Source organism: Eucyclogobius newberryi, unplaced genomic scaffold, assembly GCF_026437365.1.
Source record: "Eucyclogobius newberryi isolate DKJ021-1_F unplaced genomic scaffold, fEucNew1.0.hap1 SCAF_10, whole genome shotgun sequence".
NCBI classification, from domain to species: domain Eukaryota; kingdom Metazoa; phylum Chordata; class Actinopteri; order Gobiiformes; family Gobiidae; genus Eucyclogobius; species Eucyclogobius newberryi.
This window is the reverse complement of record NW_027315724.1, coordinates 39,677,166-39,697,068: the sequence shown is the minus strand read 5'-3', so window position 1 is coordinate 39,697,068 and position 19,903 is coordinate 39,677,166.

Genomic DNA, 19,903 nt, shown 5'->3' with positions numbered 1-19,903 from the left:
ACTATGTGTACTATGTGTACTATGTGTACTATGCAACTATTACTATGTGTACTATGTGTACTATGGAACTAATACTGTGTGTACTATGCAACTATTACTATGTGTACTATGTGTACTATGTGTACTATGTGTACTATATGTACTATGCAACTATTACTATGTGTACTATGGAACTATTACTATATGTACTATGCAACTATTACTATGTGTACTATGCAACTATTACTATGTGTACTATGCAACTATTACTATGTGTACTATGTGTACTATGCAACTATAACTATGTGTACTATGTAACTATTACTATGTGTACTATGTGTACTATGCAACTATTACTATGTGTACTATGGAACTAATACTGTATGTACTATGCAACTATTACTATGTGTACTATGTGTACTATGTGTACTAAGCAACTATTACTATGTGTACTATGTGTACCATGCAACTATTACTATGTGTACTATGCTACTATTGCTATGTGTGCTATGTGTACTATGTGTACTATGTAACTATTACTATGTGTACTATGTGTACTATGCAACTATTACTATGTGTACTATGAAACTATTACTATGTGTACTATGTGTACTATGTAACTATTACTATGTGTACTATGTGTACTATGTGTACTATGCAACTATTACTATGTGTACTATGAAACTATTACTATGTGTACTATGTGTACTATGTGTACTATGTGTACTATGTGTACTATGTGTACTATGTGTAATATGTAACTATTACTATGTGTACTATGTGTACTATGCAACTATTACTATGTGTACTATGCAACTATTACTATGTGTACTATGTGTACTATGCGACTATTACTATGTGTACTATGCAAATATTACTATGTGTTCTATGTGTACTATGCAACTATTACTATGTGTACTATGAAACTATTACTATATGTACTATGTGCACTATGTGTACTATGCAACTATTACTATGTGTACTATGGAACTAATACTGTGTGTACTATGCAACTATTACTATGTGTACTATGTGTACTATGTGTACTATGTGTACTATGTGTACTATGCAACTATTACTATGTGTACTATGCAACTATTACTATGTGTACTATGCAACTATTACTATGTGTACTATGTAACTATTACTATGTGTACTATGTGTACTATGCAACTATTACTATGTGTACTATGGAACTAATACTGTGTGTACTATGCAACTATTACTATGTGTACTATGTGTACTATGTGTACTATGTGTACTATGTGTACAATGTGTACTATGTGTACTATGGAACTATTACTATATGTACTATGCAACTATTACTATGTGTACTATGCAACCATTACTATGTGTACTATGCAACTATTACTATGTGTACTATGTGTACTATGTGTACTATGCAACTATTACTATGTGTACTATGGAACTATTACTATGTGTACTATGTGTACTATGTGTACTATGTGTACTATGTGTACTATGTGTACTATGCAACTATTACTATGTGTACTATGGAACTAATACTGTGTGTACTATGCAACTATTACTATGGGTACTATGTGTACTATGTGTACTATGCAACTATTACTATGTGTACTATGCAACTATTACTATGTGTACTATGTGTACTATGTAAGTATTACTATGTGTACTATGTGTACTATGCAACTATTACTATGTGTACTATGTGTACTATGCAACTATTACTATGTGTACTATGCAACTATTACTATGTGTACTATATGTACTATGCGACTATTACTATGTGTACTATGCAAATATTACTATGTGTACTATGCAACTATTACTATGTGTACTATGAAACTATTACTATATGTACTATGTGTACTATGTGTACTATGTGTACTATGTGTACTATGCAACTATTACTATGTGTACTATGGAACTAATACTGTGTGTACTATGCAACTATTACTATGTGTACTATGTGTACTATGCAACTATTACTATGTGTACTATGCAACTATCACTATGTGTACTATGCAACTATTACTATGTGTACTATGTGTACTATGTAACTATTACTATGTGTACTATGTGTACTATGCAACTATTACTATGTGTACTATGGAACTAATACTGTGTGTACTATGCAACTATTACTATGTGTACTATGTGTACTATGTGTACAATGTGTACTATGTGTACTATGGAACTATTACTATATGTACTATGCAACTATTACTATGTGTACTATGCAACCATTACTATGTGTACTATGCAACTATTACTATGTGTACTATGTGTACTATGCAACTATTACTATGTGTACTATGGAACTATTACTATGTGTACTATGCAACTATTACTATGTGTACTATGGAACTAATACTGTGTGTACTATACAACTATTACTATGTGTACTATGTGTACTATGTGTACTATGTGTACTATATGTACTATGTGTACTATGCAACTATTACTATGTGTACTATGGAACTAATACTGTGTGTACTATGCAACTATTACTATGTGTACTATGTGTACTATGCAACTATTACTATGTGTACTATGCAACTATTACTATGTGTACTATGTAAGTATTACTATGTGTACTATGTGTACTATGTAACTATTACTATGTGTACTATGTGTACTATGGAACTAATACTGTGTGTACTATGCAACTATTACTATGTGTACTATGTGTACTATGCAACTATTACTATGTGTACTATGTGTACTATGCAACTATTACTATGTGTACTATGCAAATATTACTATGTGTACTATGTGTACTATGCAACTATTACTATGTGTACTATGAAACTATTACTATATGTACTATGTGCACTATGTGTACTATGCAACTATTACTATGTGTACTATGGAACTAATACTGTGTGTACTATGCAACTATTACTATGTGTACTATGTGTACTATGTGTACTATGTGTACTATGTGTACTATGTGTACTATGTGTACTATGTGTACTATGCAACTATTACTATGTGTACTATGCAACTATTACTATGTGTACTATGTGTACTATGTGTAATATGTAACTATTACTATGTGTACTATGTGTACTATGTGTAATATGTAACTATTACTATGTGTACTATATGTACTATGCGACTATTACTATGTGTACTATGCAAATATTACTATGTGTACTATGTGTACTATGCAACTATTACTATGTGTACTATGAAACTATTACTATATGTACTATGTGTACTATGTGTACTATGCAACTATTACTATGTGTACTATGGAACTAATACTGTGTGTACTATGCAACTATTACTATGTGTACTATGTGTACTATGTGTACTATGTGTACTATGCAACTATTACTATGTGTACTATGCAACTATTACTATGTGTACTATGCAACTATTACTATGTGTACTATGTGTACTATGTGTACTATGTAACTATTACTATGTGTACTATGTGTACTATGCAACTATTACTATGTGTACTATGGAACTAATACTGTGTGTACTATGCAACTATTACTATGTGTACTATGTGTACTATGTGTACTATGTGTACAATGTGTACTATGTGTACTATGGAACTATTACTATATGTACTATGCAACTATTACTATGTGTACTATGCAACCATTACTATGTGTACTATGCAACTATTACTATGTGTACTATGTGTACTATGTGTACTATGTGTACTATGCAACTATTACTATGTGTACTATGGAACTATTACTATGTGTACTATGTGTACTATGCAACTATTACTATGTGTACTATGGAACTAATACTGTGTGTACTATGCAACTATTACTATGTGTACTATGTGTACTATGTGTACTATGTGTACTATGTGTACTATGTGTACTATGTGTACTATGCAACTATTACTATGTGTACTATGGAACTAATACTGTGTGTACTATGCAACTATTACTATGTGTACTATGTGTACTATGTGTACAATGTGTACTATGTGTACTATGGAACTATTACTATATGTACTATGCAACTATTACTATGTGTACTATGCAACCATTACTATGTGTACTATGCAACTATTACTATGTGTACTATGTGTACTATGCAACTATTACTATGTGTACTATGGAACTATTACTATGTGTACTATGCAACTATTACTATGTGTACTATGGAACTAATACTGTGTGTACTATACAACTATTACTATGTGTACTATGTGTACTATGTGTACTATGTGTACTATGTGTACTATGTGTACTATGCAACTATTACTATGTGTACTATGGAACTAATACTGTGTGTACTATGCAACTATTACTATGTGTACTATGTGTACTATGCAACTATTACTATGTGTACTATGCAACTATTACTATGTGTACTATGTAAGTATTACTATGTGTACTATGTGTACTATGTAACTATTACTATGTGTACTATGTGTACTATGGAACTAATACTGTGTGTACTATGCAACTATTACTATGTGTACTATGTGTACTATGCAACTATTACTATGTGTACTATGTGTACTATGCAACTATTACTATGTGTACTATGCAAATATTACTATGTGTACTATGTGTACTATGCAACTATTACTATGTGTACTATGAAACTATTACTATATGTACTATGTGCACTATGTGTACTATGCAACTATTACTATGTGTACTATGGAACTAATACTGTGTGTACTATGCAACTATTACTATGTGTACTATGTGTACTATGCGTACTATGTGTACTATGTGTACTATGTGTACTATGTGTACTATGCAACTATTACTATGTGTACTATGCAACTATTACTATGTGTACTATGTGTACTATGTGTAATATGTAACTATTACTATGTGTACTATGTGTACTATGTGTAATATGTAACTATTACTATGTGTACTATATGTACTATGCGACTATTACTATGTGTACTATGCAAATATTACTATGTGTACTATGTGTACTATGCAACTATTACTATGTGTACTATGAAACTATTACTATATGTACTATGTGTACTATGTGTACTATGCAACTATTACTATGTGTACTATGGAACTAATACTGTGTGTACTATGCAACTATTACTATGTGTACTATGTGTACTATGTGTACTATGTGTACTATGTGTACTATGCAACTATTACTATGTGTACTATGCAACTATTACTATGTGTACTATGCAACTATTACTATGTGTACTATGTGTACTATGTAACTATTACTATGTGTACTATGTGTACTATGCAACTATTACTATGTGTACTATGGAACTAATACTGTGTGTACTATGCAACTATTACTATGTGTACTATGTGTACTATGTGTACTATGTGTACAATGTGTACTATGTGTACTATGGAACTATTACTATATGTACTATGCAACTATTACTATGTGTACTATGCAACCATTACTATGTGTACTATGCAACTATTACTATGTGTACTATGTGTACTATGTGTACTATGCAACTATTACTATGTGTACTATGGAACTATTACTATGTGTACTATGTGTACTATGCAACTATTACTATGTGTACTATGGAACTAATACTGTGTGTACTATGCAACTATTACTATGTGTACTATGTGTACTATGTGTACTATGTGTACTATGTGTACTATGTGTACTATGTGTACTATGTGTACTATGTGTACTATGCAACTATTACTATGTGTACTATGGAACTAATACTGTGTGTACTATGCAACTATTACTATGTGTACTATGTGTACTATGTGTACTATGCAACTATTACTATGTGTACTATGCAACTATTACTATGTGTACTATGTGTACTATGTAAGTATTACTATGTGTACTATGTGTACTATGCAACTATTACTATGTGTACTATGTGTACTATGCAACTATTACTATGTGTACTATGCAACTATTACTATGTGTACTATATGTACTATGCGACTATTACTATGTGTACTATGCAAATATTACTATGTGTACTATGTGTACTATGCAACTATTACTATGTGTACTATGAAACTATTACTATATGTACTATGTGTACTATGCAACTATTACTATGTGTACTATGGAACTAATACTATGTGTACTATGTGTACTATATGTACTATGCAACTATTACTATGTGTACTATGGAACTATTACTATATGTACTATGCAACTATTACTATGTGTACTATGCAACTATTACTATGTGTACTATGCAACTATTACTATGTGTACTATGTGTACTATGCAACTATTACTATGTGTACTATGGAACTAATACTGTGTGTACTATGCAACTATTACTATGTGTACTATGCAACTATTACTATGTGTACTATATGTACTATGCGACTATTACTATGTGTACTATGCAAATATTACTATGTGTACTATGTGTACTATGCAACTATTACTATGTGTACTATGAAACTATTACTATATGTACTATGTGTACTATGTGTACTATGCAACTATTACTATGTGTACTATGGAACTAATACTGTGTGTACTATGCAACTATTACTATGTGTACTATGTGTACTATGCAACTATTACTATGTGTACTATGCAACTATCACTATGTGTACTATGCAACTATTACTATGTGTACTATGTGTACTATGTAACTATTACTATGTGTACTATGTGTACTATGCAACTATTACTATGTGTCCTATGGAACTAATACTGTGTGTACTATGCAACTATTACTATGTGTACTATGTGTACTATGTGTACAATGTGTACTATGTGTACTATGTGTACTATGGAACTATTACTATATGTACTATGCAACTATTACTATGTGTACTATGCAACCATTACTATGTGTACTATGCAACTATTACTATGTGTACTATGTGTACTATGCAACTATTACTATGTGTACTATGGAACTATTACTATGTGTACTATGCAACTATTACTATGTGTACTATGGAACTAATACTGTGTGTACTATGCAACTATTACTATGTGTACTATGTGTACTATGTGTACTATGTGTACTATGCAACTATTACTATGTGTACTATGGAACTAATACTGTGTGTACTATTCAACTATTACTATGTGTACTATGTGTACTATGCAACTATTACTATGTGTACTATGCAACTATTACTATGTGTACTATGTGTACTATGTAAGTATTACTATATGTACTATGTGTACTATGCAACTATTACTATGTGTACTATGCAACTATTACTATGTGTACTATGTGTACTATGTGTACTATGTGTACTATGCAACTATTACTATGTGTACTATGCAACTATTACTATGTGTACTATGTGTACTATGTGTACTATGTGTACTATGCAACTATTACTATGTGTACTATGTGTACTATGTAACTATTACTATGTGTACTATGTGTACTATGCAACTATTACTATGTGTACTATGTGTACTATGTAACTATTACTGTGTGTACTATGTGTACTGTGGAACTAATACTGTGTGTACTATGCAACTATTACTATGTGTACTATGTGTACTATGTGTACTATGTGTACTATGCAACTATTACTATGTGTACTATGCAACTATTACTATGTGTACTATGTAACTATTACTATGTGTACTATGTGTACTATGTGTACTATGCAACTATTACTATGTGTACTATGGAACTATTACTATGTGTACTATGCAACTATTACTATGTGTACTATGGAACTAATACTGTGTGTACTATGCAACTATTACTATGTGTACTATGTGTACTATGTGTACTATGTGTACTATGCAACTATTACTATGTGTACTATGGAACTAATACTGTGTGTACTATTCAACTATTACTATGTGTACTATGTGTACTATGCAACTATTACTATGTGTACTATGCAACTATTACTATGTGTACTATGTGTACTATGTAAGTATTACTATATGTACTATGTGTACTATGCAACTATTACTATGTGTACTATGCAACTATTACTATGTGTACTATGTGTACTATGTGTACTATGTGTACTATGCAACTATTACTATGTGTACTATGCAACTATTACTATGTGTACTATGTGTACTATGTGTACTATGTGTACTATGTGTACTATGTGTACTATGCAACTATTACTATGTGTACTATGTGTACTATGTAACTATTACTATGTGTACTATGTGTACTATGCAACTATTACTATGTGTACTATGTGTACTATGTAACTATTACTGTGTGTACTATGTGTACTATGGAACTAATACTGTGTGTACTATGCAACTATTACTATGTGTACTATGTGTACTATGTGTACTATGTGTACTATGCAACTATTACTATGTGTACTATGCAACTATTACTATGTGTACTATGTAACTATTACTATGTGTACTATGTGTACTATGTGTACTATGCAACTATTACTATGTGTACTATGGAACTATTACTATGTGTACTATGCAACTATTACTATGTGTACTATGCAACTATTACTATGTGTACTATGTGTACTATGCAACTATTACTATGTGTACTATGCAACTATCACTATGTGTACTATGTGTACTATGCAACTATTACTATGTGTACTATGCAACTATTACTATGTGTACTATGTGTACAATGTGTACTATGTGTACTATGGAACTATTACTATATGTACTATGCAACTATTACTATGTGTACTATGCAACCATTACTATGTGTACTATGCAACTATTACTATGTGTACTATGTGTACTATGTGTACTATGCAACTATTACTATGTGTACTATGGAACTATTACTATGTGTACTATGTGTACTATGCAACTATTACTATGTGTACTATGGAACTAATACTGTGTGTACTATGCAACTATTACTATGTGTACTATGTGTACTATGTGTACTATGTGTACTATGTGTACTATGTGTACTATGCAACTATTACTATGTGTACTATGTGTACTATGTAACTATTACTATGTGTACTATGTGTACTATGCAACTATTACTATGTGTACTATGTGTACTATGTAACTATTACTGTGTGTACTATGTGTACTATGGAACTAATACTGTGTGTACTATGCAACTATTACTATGTGTACTATGTGTACTATGTGTACTATGTGTACTATGCAACTATTACTATGTGTACTATGCAACTATTACTATGTGTACTATGTAACTATTACTATGTGTACTATGTGTACTATGTGTACTATGCAACTATTACTATGTGTACTATGGAACTATTACTATGTGTACTATGCAACTATTACTATGTGTACTATGCAACTATTACTATGTGTACTATGTGTACTATGCAACTATTACTATGTGTACTATGCAACTATCACTATGTGTACTATGTGTACTATGCAACTATTACTATGTGTACTATGCAACTATTACTATGTGTACTATGTGTACAATGTGTACTATGTGTACTATGGAACTATTACTATATGTACTATGCAACTATTACTATGTGTACTATGCAACCATTACTATGTGTACTATGCAACTATTACTATGTGTACTATGTGTACTATGTGTACTATGCAACTATTACTATGTGTACTATGGAACTATTACTATGTGTACTATGTGTACTATGCAACTATTACTATGTGTACTATGGAACTAATACTGTGTGTACTATGCAACTATTACTATGTGTACTATGTGTACTATGTGTACTATGTGTACTATGTGTACTATGTGTACTATGTGTACTATGCAACTATTACTATGTGTACTATGGAACTAATACTGTGTGTACTATGCAACTATTACTATGTGTACTATGTGTACTATGTGTACTATGCAACTATTACTATGTGTACTATGCAACTATTACTATGTGTACTATGTGTACTATGTAAGTATTACTATGTGTACTATGTGTACTATGCAACTATTACTATGTGTACTATGTGTACTATGCGACTATTACTATGTGTACTATGCAAATATTACTATGTGTACTATGTGTACTATGCAACTATTACTATGTGTACTATGAAACTATTACTATATGTACTATGTGTACTATGTGTACTATGCAACTATTACTATGTGTACTATGGAACTAATACTATGTGTACTATGTGTACTATGTGTACTATATGTACTATGCAACTATTACTATGTGTACTATGGAACTATTACTATATGTACTATGCAACTATTACTATGTGTACTATGCAACTATTACTATGTGTACTATGCAACTATTACTATGTGTACTATGTGTACTATGCAACTATTACTATGTGTACTATGGAACTAATACTGTGTGTACTATGCAACTATTACTATGTGTACTATGCAACTATTACTATGTGTACTATATGTACTATGCGACTATTACTATGTGTACTATGCAAATATTACTATGTGTACTATGTGTACTATGCAACTATTACTATGTGTACTATGAAACTATTACTATATGTACTATGTGTACTATGTGTACTATGCAACTATTACTATGTGTACTATGGAACTAATACTGTGTGTACTATGCAACTATTACTATGTGTACTATGTGTACTATGCAACTATTACTATGTGTACTATGCAACTATCACTATGTGTACTATGCAACTATTACTATGTGTACTATGTGTACTATGTAACTATTACTATGTGTACTATGTGTACTATGCAACTATTACTATGTGTACTATGGAACTAATACTGTGTGTACTATGCAACTATTACTATGTGTACTATGTGTACTATGTGTACAATGTGTACTATGTGTACTATGTGTACTATGGAACTATTACTATATGTACTATGCAACTATTACTATGTGTACTATGCAACCATTACTATGTGTACTATGCAACTATTACTATGTGTACTATGTGTACTATGCAACTATTACTATGTGTACTATGGAACTATTACTATGTGTACTATGCAACTATTACTATGTGTACTATGGAACTAATACTGTGTGTACTATGCAACTATTACTATGTGTACTATGTGTACTATGTGTACTATGTGTACTATGCAACTATTACTATGTGTACTATGGAACTAATACTGTGTGTACTATGCAACTATTACTATGTGTACTATGTGTACTATGTAAGTATTACTATATGTACTATGTGTACTATGCAACTATTACTATGTGTACTATGCAACTATTACTATGTGTACTATGTGTACTATGTGTACTATGTGTACTATGCAACTATTACTATGTGTACTATGCAACTATTACTATGTGTACTATGTGTACTATGTGTACTATGTGTACTATGTGTACTATGCAACTATTACTATGTGTACTATGTGTACTATGTAACTATTACTATGTGTACTATGTGTACTATGCAACTATTACTATGTGTACTATGTGTACTATGTAACTATTACTGTGTGTACTATGTGTACTATGGAACTAATACTGTGTGTACTATGCAACTATTACTATGTGTACTATGTGTACTATGTGTACTATGTGTACTATGTGTACTATGTGTACTATGCAACTATTACTATGTGTACTATGCAACTATTACTATGTGTACTATGTGTACTATGTGTAATATGTAACTATTACTATGTGTACTATGTGTACTATGTGTAATATGTAACTATTACTATGTGTACTATATGTACTATGCGACTATTACTATGTGTACTATGCAAATATTACTATGTGTACTATGTGTACTATGCAACTATTACTATGTGTACTATGAAACTATTACTATATGTACTATGTGTACTATGTGTACTATGCAACTATTACTATGTGTACTATGGAACTAATACTGTGTGTACTATGCAACTATTACTATGTGTACTATGTGTACTATGTGTACTATGTGTACTATGTGTACTATGCAACTATTACTATGTGTACTATGCAACTATTACTATGTGTACTATGCAACTATTACTATGTGTACTATGTGTACTATGTAACTATTACTATGTGTACTATGTGTACTATGCAACTATTACTATGTGTACTATGGAACTAATACTGTGTGTACTATGCAACTATTACTATGTGTACTATGTGTACTATGTGTACTATGTGTACAATGTGTACTATGTGTACTATGGAACTATTACTATATGTACTATGCAACTATTACTATGTGTACTATGCAACCATTACTATGTGTACTATGCAACTATTACTATGTGTACTATGTGTACTATGTGTACTATGCAACTATTACTATGTGTACTATGGAACTATTACTATGTGTACTATGTGTACTATGCAACTATTACTATGTGTACTATGGAACTAATACTGTGTGTACTATGCAACTATTACTATGTGTACTATGTGTACTATGTGTACTATGTGTACTATGTGTACTATGTGTACTATGTGTACTATGCAACTATTACTATGTGTACTATGGAACTAATACTGTGTGTACTATGCAACTATTACTATGTGTACTATGTGTACTATGTGTACTATGCAACTATTACTATGTGTACTATGCAACTATTACTATGTGTACTATGTGTACTATGTAAGTATTACTATGTGTACTATGTGTACTATGCAACTATTACTATGTGTACTATGTGTACTATGCAACTATTACTATGTGTACTATGCAACTATTACTATGTGTACTATATGTACTATGCGACTATTACTATGTGTACTATGCAAATATTACTATGTGTACTATGTGTACTATGCAACTATTACTATGTGTACTATGAAACTATTACTATATGTACTATGTGTACTATGTGTACTATGCAACTATTACTATGTGTACTATGGAACTAATACTATGTGTACTATGTGTACTATGTGTACTATATGTACTATGCAACTATTACTATGTGTACTATGGAACTATTACTATATGTACTATGCAACTATTACTATGTGTACTATGCAACTATTACTATGTGTACTATGCAACTATTACTATGTGTACTATGTGTACTATGCAACTATTACTATGTGTACTATGGAACTAATACTGTGTGTACTATGCAACTATTACTATGTGTACTATGCAACTATTACTATGTGTACTATATGTACTATGCGACTATTACTATGTGTACTATGCAAATATTACTATGTGTACTATGTGTACTATGCAACTATTACTATGTGTACTATGAAACTATTACTATATGTACTATGTGTACTATGTGTACTATGCAACTATTACTATGTGTACTATGGAACTAATACTGTGTGTACTATGCAACTATTACTATGTGTACTATGTGTACTATGCAACTATTACTATGTGTACTATGCAACTATCACTATGTGTACTATGCAACTATTACTATGTGTACTATGTGTACTATGTAACTATTACTATGTGTACTATGTGTACTATGCAACTATTACTATGTGTACTATGGAACTAATACTGTGTGTACTATGCAACTATTACTATGTGTACAATGTGTACTATGTGTACAATGTGTACTATGTGTACTATGTGTACTATGGAACTATTACTATATGTACTATGCAACTATTACTATGTGTACTATGCAACCATTACTATGTGTACTATGCAACTATTACTATGTGTACTATGTGTACTATGCAACTATTACTATGTGTACTATGGAACTATTACTATGTGTACTATGCAACTATTACTATGTGTACTATGGAACTAATACTGTGTGTACTATGCAACTATTACTATGTGTACTATGTGTACTATGTGTACTATGTGTACTATGCAACTATTACTATGTGTACTATGGAACTAATACTGTGTGTACTATTCAACTATTACTATGTGTACTATGTGTACTATGCAACTATTACTATGTGTACTATGCAACTATTACTATGTGTACTATGTGTACTATGTAAGTATTACTATATGTACTATGTGTACTATGCAACTATTACTATGTGTACTATGCAACTATTACTATGTGTACTATGTGTACTATGTGTACTATGTGTACTATGCAACTATTACTATGTGTACTATGCAACTATTACTATGTGTACTATGTGTACTATGTGTACTATGTGTACTATGTGTACTATGTGTACTATGCAACTATTACTATGTGTACTATGTGTACTATGTAACTATTACTATGTGTACTATGTGTACTATGCAACTATTACTATGTGTACTATGTGTACTATGTAACTATTACTGTGTGTACTATGTGTACTATGGAACTAATACTGTGTGTACTATGCAACTATTACTATGTGTACTATGTGTACTATGTGTACTATGTGTACTATGCAACTATTACTATGTGTACTATGCAACTATTACTATGTGTACTATGTAACTATTACTATGTGTACTATGTGTACTATGCAACTATTACTATGTGTACTATGGAACTATTACTATGTGTACTATGCAACTATTACTATGTGTACTATGGAACTAATACTGTGTGTACTATGCAACTATTACTATGTGTACTATGTGTACTATGTGTACTATGTGTACTATGTGTACTATGCAACTATTACTATGTGTACTATGGAACTAATACTGTGTGTACTATTCAACTATTAATATGTGTACTATGTGTACTATGCAACTATTACTATGTGTACTATGCAACTATTACTATGTGTACTATGTGTACTATGTAAGTATTACTATATGTACTATGTGTACTATGCAACTATTACTATGTGTACTATGCAACTATTACTATGTGTACTATGTGTACTATGTGTACTATGTGTACTATGCAACTATTACTATGTGTACTATGCAACTATTACTATGTGTACTATGTGTACTATGTGTACTATGTGTACTATGTGTACAATGCAACTATTACTATGTGTACTATGTGTACTATGTAACTATTACTATGTGTACTATGTGTACTATGCAACTATTACTATGTGTACTATGTGTACTATGTAACTATTACTGTGTGTACTATGTGTACTATGGAACTAATACTGTGTGTACTATGCAACTATTACTATGTGTACTATGTGTACTATGTGTACTATGTGTACTATGCAACTATTACTATGTGTACTATGCAACTATTACTATGTGTACTATGTAACTATTACTATGTGTACTATGTGTACTATGTGTACTATGCAACTATTACTATGTGTACTATGGAACTATTACTATGTGTACTATGCAACTATTACTATGTGTACTATGCAACTATTACTATGTGTACTATGTGTACTATGCAACTATTACTATGTGTACTATGCAACTATCACTATGTGTACTATGTGTACTATGCAACTATTACTATGTGTACTATGCAACTATTACTATGTGTACTATGTGTACAATGTGTACTATGTGTACTATGGAACTATTACTATATGTACTATGCAACTATTACTATGTGTACTATGCAACCATTACTATGTGTACTATGCAACTATTACTATGTGTACTATGTGTACTATGTGTACTATGCAACTATTACTATGTGTACTATGGAACTATTACTATGTGTACTATGTGTACTATGCAACTATTACTATGTGTACTATGGAACTAATACTGTGTGTACTATGCAACTATTACTATGTGTACTATGTGTACTATGTGTACTATGTGTACTATGTGTACTATGTGTACTATGTGTACTATGTGTACTATGCAACTATTACTATGTGTACTATGGAACTAATACTGTGTGTACTATGCAACTATTACTATGTGTACTATGTGTACTATGTGTACTATGCAACTATTACTATGTGTACTATGCAACTATTACTATGTGTACTATGTGTACTATGTAAGTATTACTATGTGTACTATGTGTACTATGCAACTATTACTATGTGTACTATGTGTACTATGCAACTATTACTATGTGTACTATGCAACTATTACTATGTGTACTATATGTACTATGCGACTATTACTATGTGTACTATGCAAATATTACTATGTGTACTATGTGTACTATGCAACTATTACTATGTGTACTATGAAACTATTACTATATGTACTATGTGTACTATGTGTACTATGCAACTATTACTATGTGTACTATGGAACTAATACTATGTGTACTATGTGTACTATGTGTACTATGTGTACTATATGTACTATGCAACTATTACTATGTGTACTATGGAACTATTACTATATGTACTATGCAACTATTACTATGTGTACTATGCAACTATTACTATGTGTACTATGCAACTATTACTATGTGTACTATGTGTACTATGCAACTATTACTATGTGTACTATGGAACTAATACTGTGTGTACTATGCAACTATTACTATGTGTACTATGCAACTATTACTATGTGTACTATATGTACTATGCGACTATTACTATGTGTACTATGCAAATATTACTATGTGTACTATGTGTACTATGCAACTATTACTATGTGTACTATGAAACTATTACTATATGTACTATGTGTACTATGTGTACTATGCAACTATTACTATGTGTACTATGGAACTAATACTGTGTGTACTATGCAACTATTACTATGTGTACTATGTGTACTATGCAACTATTACTATGTGTACTATGCAACTATCACTATGTGTACTATGCAACTATTAATATGTGTACTATGTGTACTATGTAACTATTACTATGTGTACTATGTGTACTATGCAACTATTACTATGTGTACTATGGAACTAATACTGTGTGTACTATGCAACTATTACTATGTGTACTATGTGTACTATGTGTACTATGTGTACAATGTGTACTATGTGTACTATGTGTACTATGGAACTATTACTATATGTACTATGCAACTATTACTATGTGTACTATGCAACCATTACTATGTGTACTATGCAACTATTACTATGTGTACTATGTGTACTATGCAACTATTACTATGTGTACTATGGAACTATTACTATGTGTACTATGCAACTATTACTATGTGTACTATGGAACTAATACTGTGTGTACTATGCAACTATTACTATGTGTACTATGTGTACTATGTGTACTATGTGTACTATGCAACTATTACTATGTGTACTATGGAACTAATACTGTGTGTACTATTCAACTATTACTATGTGTACTATGTGTACTATGCAACTATTACTATGTGTACTATGCAACTATTACTATGTGTACTATGTGTACTATGTAAGTATTACTATATGTACTATGTGTACTATGCAACTATTACTATGTGTACTATGCAACTATTACTATGTGTACTATGTGTACTATGTGTACTATGTGTACTATGCAACTATTACTATGTGTACTATGCAACTATTACTATGTGTACTATGTGTACTATGTGTACTATGTGTACTATGTGTACTATGTGTACTATGCAACTATTACTATGTGTACTATGTGTACTATGTAACTATTACTATGTGTACTATGTGTACTATGCAACTATTACTATGTGTACTATGTGTACTATGTAACTATTACTGTGTGTACTATGTGTACTATGGAACTAATACTGTGTGTACTATGCAACTATTACTATGTGTACTATGTGTACTATGTGTACTATGTGTACTATGCAACTATTACTATGTGTACTATGCAACTATTACTATGTGTACTATGTAACTATTACTATGTGTACTATGTGTACTATGCAACTATTACTATGTGTACTATGTGTACTATGTAACTATTACTATGTGTACTATGTGTACTATGGAACTAATACTGTGTGTACTATGCAACTATTACTATGTGTACTATGTGTACTATGTGTACTTTGTGTACTATGCAACTATTACTATGTGTACTATGGAACTATTACTATGTGTACTATGCAACTATTACTATGTGTACTATGTGTACTATGTGTACTATGTAACTATTACTATGTGTACTATGTGTACTATGGAACTAATACTGTGTGTACTATGCAACTATTACTATGTGTACTATGTGTACTATGTGTACTATGTGTACTATATGTACTATGCAACTATTACTATGTGTACTATGGAACTATTACTATATGTACTATGCAACTATTACTATGTGTACTATGTGTACTATGCAACTTTTACTATGTGTACTATGCAACTATTACTATGTGTACTATGTGTACTATGCAACTATTACTATGTGTACTATGTGTACTATGCAACTATTACTATGTGTACTATGTGTACTATGCAACTATTACTATGTGTACTATGCAACTATTACTATGTGTACTATGTGTACTATGTGTACTATGCAACTATTACTATGTGTACTATGTAACTATTACTATGTGTACTATGTGTACTATGCAACTATTACTATGTGTACTATGTAACTATTACTGTGTGTACTATGTGTACTATGGAACTAATACTGTGTGTACTATGCAACTATTACTATGTGTACTATGTGTACTATGTGTACTATGTGTACTATGCAACTATTACTATGTGTACTATGCAACTATTACTATGTGTACTATGTAACTATTACTATGTGTACTATGTGTACTATGCAACTATTACTATGTGTACTATGTGTACTATGTAACTATTACTATGTGTACTATGGAACTAATACTGTGTGTACTATGCAACTATTACTATGTGTACTATGTGTACTATGTGTACTTTGTGTACTATGTAACTATTACTATGTGTACTATGCAACTATTACTATGTGTACTATGCAACTATTACTATGTGTACTATGTGTACTATGTGTACTATGTAACTATTACTATGTGTACTATGTGTACTATGGAACTAATACTGTGTGTACTATGCAACTATTACTATGTGTACTATGTGTACTATGTGTACTATATGTACTATGCAACTATTACTATGTGTACTATGGAACTATTACTATATGTACTATGCAACTATTACTATGTGTACTATGTGTACTATGCAACTATTACTATGTGTACTATGCAACTATTACTATGTGTACTATGTGTACTATGCAACTATTACTATGTGTACTATGCAACTATCACTATGTGTACTATGTGTACTATGCAACTATTACTATGTGTACTATGTAACTATTACTATGTGTACTATGTGTACTATGCATCTATTACTATGTGTACTATGGAACTAATACTGTGTGTACTATGCAACTATTACTATGTGCACTATGTGTACTATGTGTACTATGCAACTATTACTATGTGCACTATGTGTACTATGGAACTAATACTGTGTGTACTATGCAACTATTACTATGTGTACTATGTGTACTATGCAACTATTACTATGTGTACTATGCAACTATTACTATGTGTACTATGTGTACTATGTAATGTGTACTATGTGTACTATGCAACTATTACTATGTGTACTATGGAACTAATACTGTGTGTACTATGCAACTATTACTATGTGTACTATGTGTACTATGCAACTATTACTATGTGTACTATGTGTACTATGGAACTAATACTGTGTGTACTATGCAACTATTACTATGTGTACTATGTGTACTATGTGTACTATATGTACTATGCAACTATTACTATGTGTACTATGGAACTATTACTATATGTACTATGCAACTATTACTATGTGTACTATGCAACTATTACTATGTGTACTATGCAACTATTACTATGTGTACTATGTGTACTATGCAACTATAACTATGTGTACTATGTAACTATTACTATGTGTACTATGTGTACTATGCAACTATTACTATGTGTACTATGGAACTAATACTGTGTGTACTATGCAACTATTACTATGTGTACTATGTGTACTATGTGTACTATGTGTACTATGCAACTATTACTATGTGTACTATGGAACTAATACTGTGTGTACTATTCAACTATTACTATGTGTACTATGTGTACTATGCAACTATTACTATGTGTACTATGCAACTATTACTATGTGTACTATGTGTACTATGTAAGTATTACTATATGTACTATGTGTACTATGCAACTATTACTATGTGTACTATGCAACTATTACTATGTGTACTATGTGTACTATGTGTACTATGTGTACTATGCAACTATTACTATGTGTACTATGCAACTATTACTATGTGTACTATGTGTACTATGTGTACTATGTGTACTATGTGTACAATGCAACTATTAC